This window comes from Sceloporus occidentalis, unplaced genomic scaffold (assembly GCF_023333645.1).
Source record: "Sceloporus occidentalis isolate IW3139 unplaced genomic scaffold, rSceOcc1.0.p SCAF_5, whole genome shotgun sequence".
NCBI classification, from domain to species: domain Eukaryota; kingdom Metazoa; phylum Chordata; class Lepidosauria; order Squamata; family Phrynosomatidae; genus Sceloporus; species Sceloporus occidentalis.
The window spans coordinates 64,261,757-64,278,278 of record NW_028316985.1 but is presented as its reverse complement, the minus strand read 5'-3'; the positions used below and the strand labels follow the sequence as shown (position 1 = coordinate 64,278,278).

General features: G+C 41.6%; 1 protein-coding gene across 6 annotated transcripts in view; it reads left to right on the top strand.

Annotated features, from left to right (window-relative positions):
• The first annotated feature begins 3,416 nt into the window (after nt 1-3,416).
• The window catches only part of LOC149312254 (neuronal cell adhesion molecule-like), a 187,228-nt gene continuing 174,122 nt past the window's right edge, over nt 3,417-16,522 (top strand). For 3 of the 6 annotated variants that reach the window (XM_089524291.1, XM_089524287.1, XM_089524290.1), the window contains exon 1: nt 3,417-3,503. The gene's annotated coding sequence lies outside the window, so the exon portion shown is untranslated. Of the gene's footprint in view, nt 3,504-3,701; nt 3,792-4,012; nt 4,216-16,522 lie in introns of all 6 variants that reach the window. The other 3 variants (XM_089524293.1, XM_089524292.1, XM_089524288.1) reach the window with 3 other exon arrangements.

Here is a 16,522-nt window from a genome sequence, read left to right as displayed (position 1 = left end):
GCATCCAGCATTTAGTTTTGATTGCCTAACTTACTCTTTACTTTTACTGGATGATTCCATGCTAACAAACAAATCATTGTGCTGTTACAACAGCTCATTTTTTCCACTGAGGAAGACATGTAGTCGAAACGCATTTGGCTTTATTTGGTTTTATTGGTTTTGTACTGTAACCTTTGTCATATGTCCTCTGGAAGTGCATACATTTAAGCCAATATATGCACTTTGATTGTTGGACATTTTTATATTTTGTATGTCATTTGGGATATATAGTTTTCAGCCTTTTATTTAGATTGGCAAAATCTGTACTTTATATTCTGTATGCAAACGGACATTGTATACTATTGTTTTCATCTTCTGGCAAAGCGCACATCCTTGAATAAATACAGTTTGCCCAAATGTCAGAGAATTATTGCTACTATACTACCTTCTGAACATTTTAGAAAATAAAAAAATTATGTATTGTTTATTGCCACTTTTCCCTGGTTAATAGGCTGCAAGCGGTGGGATCTTTAGGTGGGAGTGATCATGTCCTCCTGGTGTTTGTTATACAGTGGAAAGGAGAAGCCAGGCATAGTCAGACATGCATTCTAGACTTTAGGGAACCTGATTTCACTAAACTTAGGGAAATACTGGGGGTGATCCCATGGTCAGGTATATTAAAAGAGAAGGGAGTTCAGGATGGATGGAAGTTTCTCAAAAGGGAGATACTGAGGGCACAATTTCAAACACTTCCAGTGAGGAAGAAAAATGGGGGGGGGGGGGGGAGGGTGTCTCAAGAAACCAGGATGGATGCCTAAAAAACTTTCAACTGAGCTAACTTTTAAACAGAACATGTATAAGAAATGGAAAAATTGGGAAATTACCAAAGAGGAATTCAAATAAATAGCGAGCACGTGTAGGCTAAAGTCAGAAAAGCTAAAGCACAGAATGAACTCAGGCTTGCTAGAGAGGTTAAGACAGGGATGTAGTCAGGATTTTGGGAAGGGGGGGTCCAGACTAAGTGTCACCATTATAATGGGGCTTGGGTGCAGCAGCGCGGCAGCACGCACCATTCATTTTATCTAACGGAAGGGGGGTCCAGGCCCCAAGAACCCCCCCCCCCGGCTACATCCTTGGTTAAGAACAAAAAAAGGGCTTTTGGGGATATATCTGCAGCAAAAGGAAGAAGGAAATGGTAGGGCCACTATGTGGAGAAGATGGTAAAATGCTACCAGGGGACAGAGAAAAGGTAGAATTACTCAACACCTTCTTTGCTTCAGTCTTCTCAGAAAAGGAAAAGGCTGTTCAACCTGAGGAAAATGGAGCAGAAGACAAAATAGGGGAAATTCAGCACAGAATAAGTAAGGAGATAGTACAAGAATACCTGTTTAAGCTAAATGAATATACGTATGTCTCCAGGACCTGATGAACTACATCCAAGAATATTAAAAGAACTGGCAAATGTAATATTGGAACCATTGGCAATAATCTTTGAGAACTCCTGGAGAACAGGAGAAATCCCAGCCGACTGGAGGAGGGCAAACGTTGTCCCCATCTTCAAAAAGGGAAAAAAAGAGGATCCAAACAATTATTGTCCAGTCGGTCTGACATCAATACCAGGAAAGATTCTAGAGCAGATCATTAAACAGAGAGTCTGTGAACATCTAGAAAGCAATGCCATAATCACAAAAAGTCAACATGGGTTTCAGAGAAACAAGTCATGCCAGACAAATCTGATCTCTTTCTTTGATAAAATTACCAGCTTGGTAGATGAAGGGAATGCTGTGGATATAGTATATCTTGATTTCAGTAAGGCCTTTGACAAGGTTTCCCATGATATTCTTGCAAACAAGCTTGTAAAATGTGGGCTAGACAAAGTAACTGTTAAATGGATCTGTAATTGGTTGACCGGCCGAACCCAAAGGGTGCTCAACAATGGCTCTTTTTCCTCCTGGAGGGAAGTGACCAGTGGGGTCCCACAGGGCTCTCTCCTGGGGCCAGTGTTATTCAACATCTTTATCAATGACTTGGAGGACAGAATCGGGAGCATACTTATCAAATTTGCAGATGACATGAAATTAGGAGGAATAGCTAATACCCCAGAGGACAGGATCAACATTCAAAATGACTGTAACAGATTAGAAAGCTGGGCCAAAACTAACAATGAATTTCAACACGGAGAAATGTAAGGTACTGCACTTAGGCAGAAAAAAAAATGAAATGCACAGATATAGGATGGAGGACACCTGGCTTAACGAGACGACATGTGCAAGGGATCTAGGAGTCCAAGTAGACCACAAGTTGAACATGAGTCAACACTGTGATGCGGCAGCTAAAAAGGCCAATGCTATTCTAGTCTGCATCAATAAACCTATAGTGTCTAGATCAAGGGAAGTAATAGTGCCACTCTATATATAGGTGCAAAAGCCCAGGGTGACCATATATATATATATATATATATATACATACACACACAGTCCGTCCTCGCCTTATGCGGGGGATCCGTTCCAGATCCCTCCGTGTAAGGCGAATTCCGCCTATGCTCGAGCCCCATTGGAAACAATGGGGCTCGTGCACGGCGGCGCGGGTGCACACGGGGCACAACGGGTGCGCGCGCCCATTCAATTGAATGGGACGCGCCGCCCCTTCCGCCCTGTGTGCGCCCCGCGGCTCGAGTGCGTATGCTCAAGGCCGCGTATGGCGCGCCCGCGTATGGCGTGGGCGCACTGTGTATATATATATATATATATATATATATATACATATATATAATTTCTGTGCATGCCTTGTTTTGTATGTGTGTGTGTGTGTGTGTGTGTGTATACACACACACACACACACATATACAGAAAACAAGGTGAGGGCACAGAAATTACAGTATATATACACACACACACACACACACACACAAAACAAGATTGCACAGAAATTATATATATTTATGTATATGTATTTTGTGTGTGTATATATATATATATATATATATGGTCACCCTGGGCTTTTGCACCTATACACACACACATACACACACACACACATATATGTATATGTATGTGTATGCGGGCGCGCGCCTTGTTCTGTGGCGCCGCCTGAGGGAAGACGGGAGCGCGCCCTGTCAGCGCAGAGAGCTGAGAGGAGCGAGGAGGAGGAGGAGGAGGGCGCGGTGCGCGCACGCGAGAGAGAGAGGGGGGGAGAGAGGGGGGGACGTGCAGGCGGGGCCCCTGGCACGCGCTCCTCCTCATCACCCCTCTTTTCTCCCGCCATTTTCCCCAGCCTCCTCTGAGGCGAGGCGAGGCGCGCGCGCGTTCCGTTCTATCTGAAGCTGGGAGGGGGCGGGGGCGAGTGAGTGAAGAAAAAAAGGGAGGCTCGGGAGCGCGCGCGCTCTCTCTCTCTCCTGTGGCCTCAGCCAGAGCTTCTCCCTCCCTCCCTCCCTCTCTCTCTCTCTCTCTCTCTTTCTCACTCTCCCAGAAGAGAAGCTGGCGGGCGCTGGCTTCCAGAGAAGGCGGCTGTGGCTGGCCTGACAGGTGAGTCCCGCTCTCCTCATCCTCTCCCCGGCTATTTATTGAGGCTGGTATCTTTCACAGACCCCCCCCCCCCCACATACACAGCCTCTTCTTTTCCATCTCCTTCCTCTGCCTCCCCTCCAACCAACCAACCCTTTCAGACATTCTTATTATTGTTGTTACTGTGTGCCTTTCTGACTTTTGGCCTGATTGGTTCAGAGGAAGGAAGCTGAGAGAGTGTGACTACTTGACCCATCGTGGGATTCGAACCCAGCTCTCCAGAGCCACAACAACAAGCCACTGATGGAGGTCTGTAACTGAGGTCCACAGGGAGGTCGCCCAGGGAAACCAGAGCAAGGAAGGGCAGGAGGAGGGAGTGTGTTTGTGTGTATAGACACACACACACACACACACACACACCCTCCAGACCCAGTGATGTGTGTGACCCACCTTTTCAGAAGCTGCCTTTTGGGAAGAAGCCCTGTCTATCTTCCTCTCTCCATCTTCCTTTGCTTTTTGGTTTATTATAGCAATAGCAAGTGCATTTCTATACATTGATAGAAGATTGATGAATGTGATCCATCCCTTGTGTGCCTCTGGCTCTCAGATCAAGCTGTGCATGGCATCATCATCACCATCACCACCACCACCACCACCACCACCATCATCATTTGCACAAGGCAAAATCTTGGATGGGCCTGGCTTTCCTTGCATGCATGGAAGAGCCTTGGAGGTATGGCAGAGGAGGGGTCTTTCTCTCTGTGTGTCTTTCTTTCTCATCCTGTTCTCTTCTCTTTCTTTCTGTGTGGGTGTGCCTCCATCATGCACAGCCATCATCACCAACATCAGCCATCAGCAGCTAGGCTCCATTGCAACAGAAGACCCTCACCCCCTTGGTGCCAAAGCCCAGGCGACCTCCTTTTTCAGGATGCGTCCTCCATTTCAGCCGGCTGCCCGGCAGGTATCCTCCATTTTGAGCATGGCTAAAAAAAGGATGTGGGCTTGTATTTTGTATATAAGTGCTTCCAGCTTTTATTTTTTGCAGTTTCCTACATTGCAATGCCTTGTCCTCATTTGCAGATAGGGACACCTGGTCATCCTGTGCCAAAATACAATGGGAAGATTGGGGCTCGGTATGCAGGGTGGACAGACATCCTCCTCATCCAAGATGTGTCCTCCATTTCAGCCTTCTGTCCAGGAAGAAACCCCAAATGTCCTCCGTTTTGAGCATGGCTAAGAAGCATGGATTTCTATTTTGTATATGAATGTTTCTAGCTTTTATTTTTGCAGTGTCCTACAATGGATGTCTTTTGCAATGCCTTGTTTGCAACTCCTTTGCAGTTAGGGACATCTGGTCACCCTGTGCTAAAATACAGTGCAAAGCTTAGAGCTGCCTGCAGGGTGTCCATACCTCCTCCTTTTCCAGGACACGTCCTCCATTTCAACCTTCCAAAACCTCCTCCATTTTGAGCATGACTAAGGAGCATGGTTTTATATTTTTATATGAGTGTTTTTAGCTTTTACTGTGCGATGTTCTGCATTTTTTTCCTTGAATGTCCTACATTTTGCTGCGCCTTGTCCTCCTTTGTAGTTGTGACATCCGGTCACCCTGTGAAAAACATAGGGGAGGACTGTGGCCTGGGAGAGCTTTGTGTGCTACAAGTGTGAGTTCATCCTGGTCCAGCAGTGCATTCATTCCATTGCTGCTGGAGGTTGTGGTTCTGGAAATGCTAGGTTTGAACCATTTGGGGGATCTGTTTGGCTTTATTCTGTCATCCACCACCAGGGTGAACAGATGTCCTAACCTCAAAGGAGGGCAAGACACCACATTATGTAGGACATAACCAAATAAAAGCTAAAAACACTCATATAAATGTAAACCCATGAAAGACATTTGGGAATTTCTCCTGGACAGAAGGCTGAAATGGAGGAGAGGATGTGTCCTGGAAAAGGAGGACCTCTGGTCCCCCTTCATACCGCCCCAAGCTCCCCATTGTATTTTGGCTGCACAAGGTGACCCCAGATGTTCTCACTTCAAAGGAGGACAAGGCGCCTCAAAACGTAGAGCATTAAGGAAAATTATAGGAGATTACAAAACACAAGTTAAAAATTCTAATATAAATATAAACCCGTGCCTCTCAGTTATGCTCCAAATAAAATTCCTTCTGGACAGGAGGCTGAAATGTAGGGTGTGTCCTGGAAAAGGAGGACGCTTGGCCCACCCTGCCATTGTGTGCTACAAGTGTGAGTTCACCCTGGTCCAGTAGTGCATTGATTCATCCAGCGATTCCTGTCTTTGGAGCTGCTGGTGTTGAAAATGCAAGGTTAATTTGAGCAATTTTGGCTTCTCTCTGCCCTCCTCTACTACAGGATTGCACAGCCATTGCCCTGCAGGGCCAGCCAGCCACCCAGCCAGCCTCGCCTGTTGTGATCTCTCCTCTTGGCATGCATGCAGTTCAGGCTCTCCCACGTCTCCCACCCGAAGGAGGCTGTGACAGTCGTCGCCATTTCAGGCACCCTGAAGGGGGCAACAGGCTGCCTTGCTTTGCAGACTCTTTGCTTTGCAATTCTCCACGACTCTGCTTTGCACCCGCCTTGAATTGGCCACAGCTCTTTGCTGCGGCTGCTGCAACTGCAGGAGTAGAGGAGAAGGGAGCTGTCTATGCTGAACCAGCCAACACAGCAGAGGATTAGGGGTTTTAAGAGGCCCATGGAAGCCGCTACAGATGGGTGCTGCTGTGTTGTTTTGCTCCCTCCATCTCTGCGAGGCAGATGAACTTGAGTTTTGGTTGTAGGCACTTGGAAAAGGGGGTTAAAAGAGGAAAAACCCACCATACATCACAGTCTATTTGGGTGAGAAAGAAGGTGGCATAGAGTAAAAGGCGGTGCTCTGAACCAGACTGACTGCATGAATTAAATGCATCTGGAAATTTTATTGTTGCTTTTATTTTATGGATGGAATTAATAGGGTATCATGTGTTCCTAGAACCATGTTGTGGTTTGGGTGTTGGACTATAACTCTGGAGACCAGGGTTCAAATGACTACTCAGCCATGAAACCCACTGGGTAACCTTAGGCAAGTCACATTCTCTCAGCATCTGAGGAAGGCAATGGCAAACCTCCGCTACACCAATCTTGCAAACAAACCAACAAACACCCTCTTTAGTTCTGCTACAAGTCCAAAATGACTTGAAGGCACACAATAACAACAATATGTGCTTTTGTCATCTTTCTTTCACAAACTCACTCTTTACCCTCCTTTGGAACGCTCCCTGGAAATGTTTGTGCACCTGTGTGTATGTCTCTATGTATACAATATCTAAAATAATGAATTGAAAAGTTGACATTTAATAATTGAAGAAAAAAAGAAGTAGGCTCAGTAAAGAAAAATGTGCTGGTATTCTGATATAGAATAGCTGTTTGTAAATCCAGTTTGAACTACTGTATAAGGGGTGGAATTTCTCAGATTTTCAAAAAACTAGTAAATGTATAGGGAATAGGGAATTGTATGTAGGTTTACACCCATTTACACTCATAAAGATAATAGTCATGAATGCAAGCAGTGTGGCAAATCTGCCCTTTGCAACTGTTCATTAGCTTCATTTGGGCCTGATAATAGATGTCTGGGCTAAAAACATTTTGGTTGATGGTATAAATATATGTCAAAACAAACATTGGAGTTGTGATGCCTGTGGCTAACCCCAGTGTACAATACTGCATTGTGCTGATTATGAGGGGAGAGAAATGTTTTCTATGCTGTTTTAGTTCTGATGATAATATATTACTACAGTACATTTGTTTAGGGTGTCAACAGTGGAAGACTAACTGTACTGTAAATAATGACTGGGACCTTAAATGTGTAGTTGGGTTGGGACACCAAAACAGTCTTTGCACTTGGTTTGTGTTGAACTGTATCCACATATGATAATGTGAAGGAAGTTCCAGTTTGTGAAATGGCATGAAAGTGATCTTTTCAAATAAAAAACAAAAACTTAAAATCTTACCTAGATCATGTAACAGTTAAAAAAAACCCTCAAACCATATATGGAGCTTTTATTAATTATGTAATTTATATGTAAAGTAAAATTGCCTTGTTATTACTTTTGGTAATTTTATTTTTCAAGTCTGTATCTTTTCCCACCCCATTACTAGTTTAATCTCAGTACTTCATATCCTACAGAATTATTTACAGTATATCTTTATAATGGTATGGAAACTGTGTGGCTCTCCTGATTATATTATACTGCAGCTGCCAGCATTCCTCATTATTGTCTAAGCTAGCTAAGGTTGCTGGGGTTTGTTATTCAACTGCATCTGGAATGCCACACAGTTCCCACCCTACTTTCTAAGGATGCCTGTGCCATTGGTGAAATCAGGGGAAATGCTACTATGAATTCCAGTGGAAGAAACTGCAGCCCTATAGACACTTATTTGAGGATAGATCCTGTTCAGTTCAGTGGAATTTGTTTTTGAGTGGGCATGTTTAAAATTGCACTGTGAAAGAATCACCCTTACCCCTTTGTAATCATTTTATACATAATGGAAATAAATAGCTTTCTACTCAATATTTAAAGGTGGCATAAATCAAAGTGTTCAAGGATTATTGTTCAATTGGTCAACAGATTTAAATAATGTCTTCATTTTCAAATGCTGTTAATACAATACAGGCACAGGTAGGTCAAAGCCTGGGTGGGAGGTGGTGATGGGGAATATGTCCCCTGCCATTTTGGTATGCGCTGTCCTCCTCCTGATTGGTCTACAAGCCACCCCTCCACGTAGGCATCAGTATGATACTAGCCCCAAACTTCATCATCCTCAGCAGTGATGATGGTACAGATAACCTCAAAAAGACACTGGCACCTGACAATCAGACTGGAAAAATGGCTTCAGAGATTATTTTATGATATGATTTGAAATTTATTTATAGCTGTCATGTACATGCTACATTTAACTGACGTGACTGTGCTATCTGTTTAAAAGGTAAAAGTAAAGGTAGTCCCTTGACATGAATGTTGAGTTGTAACCAACTGTAGGGGAAGGTACTCATCTCCGTTTCTAAGCCGAAGAGTCAGCGTTGTCCAAGGACAGCTCTGGTGGTCATGTGGACAGCATGACTGCTCCGAACGCTGATGCCCTCCCACTGAGAAGTGGTACCGATTTATCCACTTGCATGTGTATGCTTTCAAACTGCTAGGTTGGCAGAAGCTGGGATTAGTGATGGGAGCTCACTCTGTCATGCAGCACTTGGACATTGAACTGCCAACCTTCCGATCATCAGAATAGGCGTCTTAACCACTGAGCCACCGCATCCCTGTTACATCTGTTAACATGGGGTAAAAATGTATAGTTTGCTATTGATTAAAGATACAGTGCACAGTTTTTTTTACATGGGGGATCTGTTCCGGACCCCCTCCCCCCCGCGTAAAAAAACTGCATATGCTCAAGCCCCATTGAAAGTAATGAGGCTCGTGCATGTGGCGGCAACGCGGTGGTGCTCACGCGCCATGGGCACATGCCCCATTAATCTGAATGGATGTGCCATCCCTTGCACCCCACGTGCTCCCACACGGCTTTCAGCATATGCTGAAAGCCACATATAGTGCGTTCGCGTATACAGACGCTATACAGACACGGGCGCACTGTACTGTATAGCAGAATCAGCCTAAATATCCTAAAGACACCAGGTTCTGCTTGATCTTGGAAGTTAAGCAGGGTCAGCCCTGCTTAGTATTTGGATAGGAGATAGCTAGGGAATTCCAGCTGCCATAGGCTATATTTCAGGGGAAGGAACTGGCAAAACCACCTCTGAGTCTTCCTTGTCTAAGAAAATCCTATGAGATTGTTGGAGTTTCCATAAGATGGCAGGTGACTTGAAGGCACATATACATTCACAGAGCCAGCATGGTGTGATGGTTTGAGTGTGGCACTGTAGGAGACCAGAGTTTGAATCCCCACTCAGCCACAGAAATCCTTGCAGCAAGTCACACTCTCTCATCATCAAACGAGTGGAATGACTAGCCTTCTGAGAATAAATATTGCCAAGAAAACTCTGTAGTATGGTTGGAGTTGGCTTGAAGGCATAAAGCAGCACCAGTAAAGGCATGTTACAAAGTAGTTCATTCAGTTTTGTTAGTTGCATAGTACCAATTAAAAATGTCAGTTATAAAACAGACCATGATTTCTGACTTGTGATGTAACACTAATTTTCATAATAAGTATTCTGGGCATCTGAAATCTATAGTTCAACTTGCCAGTCACACCAGAATATCTAGGACAAAAAAAACCCTTATTTCCTGACATATGCTGATTATCCCTCTGGTCTTAGTGGGCCTGTGTGTTGAGTCAGAAGGCGCTCAGCAGTCAGCCTTTAAGGATGAGGCCAGTCTTATAATCAGGCAACACGAAGGAGCCACTTTAGGCAGCCGGTTTTAGAGAAAACACTGAGTTTTGTGGGTTTTTCGGGCTATGTGGCCATGTTCTAGAAGAGCTTGTTTCTGACGTTTCAATACAAGCACAGGTTTCGCCAGCATCTGTGGCTGACATCTTCAGAGAACACTGTTTTGTTCCCTCAAACTTCCTTCCCATATTTCTTTTCTTTTTTTTATGAACAGGGAATATTGGCAATGCGACTGTTGTTGTTGTTGTTGTTATATATGCCAACCTCTTAAGCTGGTTAAAAAGATTACTGTAAGCATTTTCTGATGTTGAAAAATGTAGTTTTAGCTATTGATTTAAATAGAAACATGGCTTGACCAAGGGGCATTTTATACATGCGAGAGATTCAGGGATTATCATAGACTGAGGGGCTTTCATGATTACTTCCCTTAGAGGCAGGATGAGGACAGAAAGCATCAGGACAAGTGAATGGCCAAAGTGCAAAGCTCAGAACCTGGCTCTGAGCCAGGCAATGGGAAGAAGCAGATCACCCTTTTATAAAAGTGCTGTTTATAAATGAGGAAAATATATTTCCAATATAGATGCTTATGGACCTTTGTTAATACATCCTTAGTTCAATCTGAAGATTTCTATCAAGATTTTAAATAAAATCACATAATTTACTTTGTAAGTATTGCCTTTAAGCTATTATCATTGGTCTGCATGAATAAAACCAGAACTCAGTAGTAGTTATTGTTGGCCTATAAAATAGTTTAGAAGCACCAAGTGATTAAAAAAAAAAAAAGACTGGCTATGGCTATTAAGCAACTCAAATTAGATATTCAGCAGAGAAGATACATAGTAAATAAATCCATATTGAATGCTCACTGATCTGCTATTACCTTAATTACTTCAAATCACCGTGTAAATTAATATATTATACCTTTTATATTATTCAGTTCTCTAATATGCAGTTGGAGGGGAAAGTGTTAAATCTAAGTGACTTAAGAAATGAAAGAAAATAGGGAATTTTAGTGTAGAATTTGTTTTGCATTATGAATATATTACAAGACCAGATGGAAGCTGCACAGAAGAGGTTATGTTTCAGCAGTGTAAACTGAGAGAATAATGCAAAGGGTCATATGTTATAATGCAATGTGTCTGGTTTTTCCGTCTTGAGTGGGCAGGTAGTATTTGAAATATTTAGTAGATGGTATTACACAAAGTAACAGTAATATTTTTAATCAAACACAATATTGAATGGTACCTTATTTATATGTTTAGGAGATGTGAATAAATACACATTCATTGTGTCAATTAACCTTCAAAACATTCTTTTGCAAGACTAACATGATGTCCCAGAAGCTTCATAATACTGTTATATGTTGATCAGTAGGCGTAGGTTCAGGCTAGCTGTCTTGCTTTCTTCAGAAGCACTGAAGGCTAGCTGAGCTTTTCAGTTATTTACCTCAATAGAAAACTGAAAGGGAAAAAGTGAACAAAGGAGGTCTGTTTTGCCTGTCCCACTTGCTGGGCTGTTGTCTTTGCCCTTTTCAGTGAAGGAGGGGGTAGAGCTGGGTCAGAGTTGAAGAACATTGAAAAGGAATTCAAGTCTCATGTCTAAATTTGAATGATAGCTTAGTTGGAGTGCCGAGTGCATTTATTGAATTGAAATTTTCGTATCAGTAGTACTGCTCATTGACAGATGGTGATGAGCATTACATAGAGAACTAGATAGATAGAAATGTGTTCAGTCTCTGATTAAGATGTGCAATAAAATGTAGTTATTTGACAAGGATTTTAAAAATATTGTAGGTAGCGAGACGTTGAAATGTGTTTTGAGCAGAGATCTTGTATATATCAGACAATCAAATTCTTTCATGAAATTGCATCACCTACATTTTCCTTATATATTCTGCCTTTCTGATTTGTTTGGGCATTATGTATAAAAGTAGATCAATCAGTGAATTAATATGGAAACTTTTACTTTTGGGTGTGGGTTGATGCCTGCCTTTGATGTACTGATACTCTGAGAAGTTTAAAGATGGCAATATGGTACATTTTGTGTTCGTAATTTTCAATTAATAAACAATATTTTTTCTTGTGGAAATTCATGAAAATGCAAAACTTAAATTTGTACATGGTTTTGTGATCATTCCAGTAACCTTTATGTTCTTTATGTATAAACTGTATGCTCTTCAGAATACTTTGAATATGAAAAGAGAATCTGACTCAGATGATTTGGTTGGTAACATCTCAAAATAACCCCAGAAAAGAATTAGCAATTTAAATTGTCAAATTAACGAGTTATAATTAAGTTGGGACAACTTTTAGCCCTTCTAGGGCTTAGAACCGATGCAGGAGGGCTCCAAATTTAAAGCCTCAGGGTTTTTAGCTCTCATTATGTGATGTTTTAACTTGAAAATCCTGGCATTCCTGCTGGCATGTGTGCTAGGAGGATAAGAACCGATATGTTTAAATATTTATTTATTAAGTTAATTAAAATGTCCTAGAGATACCATAGGAAGGATCTTTATAATTACCATGTATAATCAGCTTGCTGTACTTAACCCGTTCATATTTCTGTTCTTGGTGTACATTACATAATAATGACCCTAAAACCTGCTGCAGGCACATGAAGATCCTTTGATGTCCAGAACACCAACCTAAGACTTTAAGATCCTTGCAGGGGGGGTCTTCTCATTTACACTGTCTGATTTCTTTATGTGATTTTTGTGACATTACTATAGTAGGAGTCAGCATCGTTTGAACATTGGGATATGATTCTGATTTGGGAACATTGGGATATGATTCTGGTTCGAATCCCTACTCGGCCATGGAAACCCACAAGGTAACCCTGGGCAAATCACACATTCTCAACCTCAGAGGATGGCAATGGCAAATGGCCTCTGAAGAAATTTGCCAAGAAAACCCTGTGGTTGAGTCACCATAAGTCGGAAATGACTTGAAGGCAGACAACACAACAACACACACACAGGACTAAAGGATGTATTAAAAAGAGATTATAAAGTTATTTAATTTCGTAGGTTCTTCTGGAGGGATAGAGGGGCTCAACAGATGGGCAGCTCCGTGCTGCTCCTCTTTACCCCACATCATTGCTGCAGCAACTAAACAGCGTGGCAACGATGCGCTCCCTCCCTGTGCAAAAAGAAGTTGCTGAAAGCAGCTTCCTGGAAGGGGTGCAGTTGGTGTGTGCATGCCCCGATTGCATAACTTCCTGCCAGCACTGTTTGGGCACTGTGTGACGCTCGTGCCATTATGATTCCGCTCGTGTGGATGGCGGCAAGCCATGATGGTGGCGTTCTTGTGGACTAGGGCTGCTGGGCATGTAAGTGCCCAGTCTCAGGTAGCCCTGGTTTGTGGTGAGGATGCCACAAAGTGCCCGTATGTACCTGACCATAGTCTTTCAGATAGCCTGGACCTAAGCTGTATAGGGTTTTATAGGCCATGACCAACGCTTTGAATTGTGCCTGGAAGCAGCCCAGTAGCCAATGAAGGTGTTTCAGCAAGGGAGTTCCATGCCCCCTATATCTAGCACCTGTTGCCTTTTTCCCTGGTAAAAATTGCCAGTCCAATTCAAAATGCCCCTATAAATACCTGGTCCTATGGAGTCTAGTGTAACTGATTATTTGATTCATACACATTTATTTTTTTTAAATCCAATTGGCTGCATCAAAAGTTGAGGGAAAGTAGACAGAGATATAAAAGTAAGACAGCCTTGTGAAGCTTTGTTGAAATAGCCTGCCACTGGGAATACAACAAAAACCCCAGCAGATGAAGCATGTCATGAAGCTCTGGTGCTGAAGTGCCAAGGCAAACAGTTAAGCACTTGTGCAGATTTAACAGAGGTCAAGAAAGTCTCTGCAGTCAACCTTCACCATTTTGGCCCTATAAATTTCAAATTTCTAAATGAACAAGCCTACTAATAAACCAACTACAGTTATGATGGTAGAAAGCCAGCAAGAATATGCAGATGTGCTTACATTTGGTAAAGTGATTTCTTAGCTCATAGGTAACAAGTTTGTCTCCCCAGGGACTAAGGAAGGTTTTCCGAAGAATCAGAAAAAAAGCAGAGGATAGTGGATAAGGCTTTCAGGAATGTGATTAGTTGCAGTCTGCTTCAGGTGATAGTTCATTTCCTGGCATGGAGAATGTTATTAGAAGAAACATTGAGGTTACACTCTTTGGAATACTTGCATACTATTTTAGTAATAAACATTATCTAGTAGATAATTAGAATTGGAGAAAGATGGTTGGTAACTATGTGGTAAGTTGCCTACCTGGTGTCGGTTGTACATGCCATACTTCATCTGTTTTCATCTAGACTACTGAGAGGCCAGTGCTTTGGGCGGAATCGTAATATCCTGAAAGATGTCACAGTAAAAGCAGCCCCTTTACAACTGACACTTCCACACTCTTCAGCAGCTACCGTACTTTTTTAAAAAGCTGAATGAGTTATTAGATCTTATATATAAAGGTATCTCATGTTTAGCTTCAAATTTTGTGCAAGTGGGCTTTTATTATATACAGGCTGCAAAACATCCTTGTCTGGCAAGCAAGCAATTTATTTCTTATTTATTTGTTTTCGCTTTTGGTCATAGACAGGGTGAATGTGGGTGCAAGAAAGCAATTTAGATGCAAGAACAGAGCAGCTTAACTAGCAAATATATTGGTGATATATGTGTTTAACTGAGAGGTCCATCTTCAGACTATATGCCCACTTTCAAATCAACTGCAGGCTTAAAAACACTTACTAAGAAGTATGCTTCAGCTGGATGTCTGAGAAAACATGCCTAGGATTGTGCTGTAATGTAGTCAAACTATGTGCCAATTACATGTTACATGCGAGTCACATTTTAAAATAATATGCATAGCACATTTCCTTCATCTTTAATAAAAAGCTTAAGGAATTTATACTATATTGGAACAGTTTAGAGGTTGTTAAAGACTTTGTCCACTGTCCATTTTACCACTGGAATTTCCATCATCTATTTTCCTAACATTCATGTGTGCTGAATACAGGAAAGGAATAATAGAAAATTGCAGAGGTTTAGGATTAAATTACTCCTCATTGTTCATTCCTTAAAATGAAAAAAAGGACTAAAATTTGTGGATATTTTTAAGGAAAAGAGGTTCTAAGCAAATGTAAATGTGATTAATACAGTGCATGCCCTAGACATGCGGAAACATAATTTCAGCTTGTCACCACAATTTGTCTTGTCAGACATTTTAGTATGAACAATGCAGATCAGCTGTTGATTAAATCAACACAGCTCTGACAAGGTGTTGAATTCTATGCGTGGTCAAGCTCTGTACCATTCATATAAAGTGACAACAAAACATCTGGAATGTAGCCACACTAAGAGCAATGCTGAATTGTGTCTCTAGAGCATGGAAAGAAACCCACTGATTTTGTTCCTAAAATAAACCATAATTAGACAAAACCTAAAACTTAAAAGAGGATGAAGTGGACTGGAATTTGTAACAGCAACCTTTATTTCACAGTTCACTTATTTCTGATAGTCGCAAGTCCTATTAGAGTGTTAAGTAAAAGTAATGACCTTTCTACATTTCTTAAAAGCAAGTGTTGCGTGTCTAAGTGGATCTTTTTGAATTTTCTGCTTAGATAGAACAAAATTGAAGTTTAATTCATCAAAAGGTTAAAGAGCTAAAATACTGCAATATATAACTTCTATTCCAATAATGGAAGACTTATTGGAGCTTTATAAATATGTGCAGCTGTATGAGTTTATTATTCTTATAATATTACTAAAGAAGATTGATCAGTTAGGAGAAAGCAGGTACTCAGATCTGCTTTCTCAGCATTCACCAGTTTCAGATTCCAAATTCACATTTCACTTTAATTTGCAATGATGTCTTTCCTGGGGCATATATATATTGCATACATATATGTTTAGTACTAGTGTCTGGTAATTATAGTTATTGTCAGCATGGAATTTAGCAGAACTCTTAAAATGTGCACTAAACTATCAATTCCATGAATTTTGGTAGGAGCCATTATAGCTGAGCTAGTTTAGCTCTAGTATAACTTTGTAATATAACAACGATGTGCTTGAGAACTTTCCTGGTAGCCACAGGAGACTAGTAGCACTTCCACATGCAGAAATAAGGTAGTTTGACACCATTTTAACTGTCACTGTAGAAATAATGCAGTTTGATACCACTTTAAGTGCTGTGGCTCCATCCAATAGAATCTTGGGATTTCTAGTTTTACAAGGTCTTTGGCTTTCTCTGCCAAAGTATGCTGGTGTCTCACAAAACTACAAATGCTAGGATTCTATAGGATGCAGCCATGACAGTTAAAGTGGTGTCAAACTGCATTATTTCTACAGTATAGATGCACCCATGGTTGCATCCTGTAGAATCCTGAGATTTGTAGTTTGGTGAGGTACTCAGCCTGGTCTCGTGCTTCACCAAACTACAAATGCCAGGATTCTGCATGATAGATGGTGAAAACTGCCTTATTTCTGCAATGTGGATATAACCTAGAGCAGTGGTTCTCAACCTTTATTTATTTATTTACTGTATTTATACCCCATTAGCCCTAAAGTCTCTCAGAGCAGCTTACAATTACTGTATTATTATTTTTAATTAGATGGTTCCCTGCCCTCAGGCTTACAATA